Genomic DNA, 2,640 nt, shown 5'->3' on the forward strand with positions numbered 1-2,640 from the left:
CTATTTTACTTGGTTTTCATGCATTTATTAGGCAATAAGTAAGTGTTTGAATGAGAAATTCATGCTTGTCTTGATTCAATCAAACATTGTTAAATTGGTGCATTTTCATAAGATTTATGCAAGAATTGTTTGATGATATGAATAATGCAAGATTTGATGATTATGCCAAGGATTTGATGTATCTGTTTGGTTGATGATAGGCAAGAAAGAAGCAGAGAAGTGGAAAAGAGCACCTTAGTGCTATGCTTGCTTGAAGAACGCTACGTTCCTCACCCAAGAAAACCTGACCAGCAACGCGTACGCATACATGACGCGTACGCGTGGAAGTGGCAATTCTGGAAGGCCACGCGTATGCGTGGGATGATACGTATGCGTGGTAGAGACCAACGCTCTTCAGCCAAGAGCACTACGCTCTCTTTCAAAGAGCGCCTGCAACAACCTCAAAGTTGGATTCAAAGTTTAGCTATCGACACGTACACGTCCGTGATGCGTACGCGTGGATGTGGCTTTTGGGAACAAGTACGTGCATGCATCGATGAAGCTACAACGTGAAAGTGGTGTTTTGATCTCCACGCGTACGCGTGGGTGACGCGTACGCATGGGGTAGCGTTCTTGGCACGAGCGCTACGCTCTCAAAGAGAGCGCTACCAAGGGACGCGTAAGTGTGGGTGTACACATACGCATCGAAATGCCAGATTGCCGAAGCAGGCGTACACGTGTGATGCATACACGTGGGTATACGAGCGCTCCCCTTTCCTGAAAGCGCTACGTTCTCCTGGGAGCTGATTGGTCCAACCAAAAAAAGCCCACTTGAAGCCACATCCAAATACACTGAAGACCCATTTTGGGGATGAGAAGAAGAGTATAAATAGAAGAAGGTTTAAAGAAAAGAAGGAGGCTGCAGTAGGAGTAGAGGCTGGAGGATTAGAGACTCCAGAGCTCTCTTGGAGGATTAGAGACTCCAAAGAGCTTAGTGTAGAAATTCTCTTTCGTACTTATTTTACTTTTTGCACTTTCTTTCTGAGTTTTGTACTGAATTCACTTTTACTTTTATGAAATTTCCAATTTTAGCACTTGTTCTCTAATGCAAATTTATATTTCTGTTCATGCTTTCAATTTACTTTCGTGCAATTTTAATTCCCTGCAAGTGTTCTTAGAGCTATGATTCACTGAACCCCAACTCATTAGGGGAGGAGCTCTATTTAATCTATATGAATTGAATGAAATTCTTCTTCCTCTCAATCTGCTTGGGTAGCTAAGAGATAACTTCAATTTTGATTTAATCCATTCACTCCGGAAGGCGGTTTGGATCCATTGAATTTCCATGTGAGCCTCGGAAGGGGAATCATGGAAATTAGAACTGAAGCTCTATCTCTCACAACTCTCTTGATCAACACTATTCGGGAGGAATTGAGATCTTGAGAATTTGTGTGGCTTATGGATGAGAGACATGCACTTAACCTCTTCTCATGACAATTGGATCAAGGAATTGGCAAGATTGATTGTGATTAGAGAGATTAGATTGCCAAGGAATTGGGATCCAATCAATTTCAGTCTGCCATAGATCTATTCATATGATTGAGAAGGAAGTTGAGACCCATTTGACTCATTGTGGATTATGATATCTCCAACCCCTGATGAGTCTTTCTTTCTGTTACTTGTCCTTGAGTTCACTTTAATTGCTTTAATTTACTACTTCCTTTAATTTTCCTGCACCCAATTCCCATTTACATTTCTAGCAATTTACTTTTCATACAATTTAAGTTTCTCGCCATTTAAGTTTCTGTCAATCTACAATTCTTGCAATTTACATTCTGTTAGTCAATTTCACCAATATTCTCTTAACTAGACTAATCACCTCACTAAAGTTGCTTGATTCATCAATCCTCGTGGGATCGACCTCACTGTTGTGAGTTTTATTACTTGATGCGACCCGGTATACTTGCCGGTTAAATGCAATTTAGATTCTGCAACTTTACTTTCTTGCACTCTAAGATTCTGTCATTTACATTTCTTGCAATTTAAGATTCAGCTCTTTTAATTCCTTGTCATTTAAGTTTCAGTCATTTTACATTCAGCACTTTTGATTTCTTGCAATTTACTTTCTGTCAAATTATTTTCATAAAAAATCTCTCAATATTTCGCTTAACTAGACTGATCACTTCACTAAAGTTGTTTAATCCATTAATCCTCGTGGGATCGACCTCACTCTCAATGAGTTTTATTACTTGATGCGACCCGGTATACTTGCCAGTTAGTTCATACGTGTGAAATCTTAAATTTCACATATCAGCACGCCACGCGTAAGCGTGGCCGACGCGCACGCGTCGTATGCTATGTTTGGACTTCTGGTATAAAAACCAAAGAATTGCGCTAGAGTGGTGCGTCCTTTGGGCGAAGAGCACAATTGACACCCACGCGTACGCGTGATTGACGTGTACGCGTTACCTTCTCTTTTCAGCATCTCACGCGTACACATGGATGACACCTACACGTCACTTCCCCTTCCTGCTTCTCGCGCGCACGTGTCACCCATGCGCGCGCGTCACCTTCGCGCCCTGTTTCTCCCCTATTTTTGTTCCTTTCTTCTTCTTTCTTCTCTCCTTCTTCTTTCTTTCTACCTTTCTTCTTCTCTCTTCT

The sequence above is a fragment of the Arachis ipaensis genome, chromosome B10 (assembly GCF_059453495.1).
Source record: "Arachis ipaensis isolate K30076 ecotype BB chromosome B10, ASM5945349v1, whole genome shotgun sequence".
Classification (NCBI taxonomy): Eukaryota; Viridiplantae; Streptophyta; class Magnoliopsida; order Fabales; family Fabaceae; genus Arachis; species Arachis ipaensis.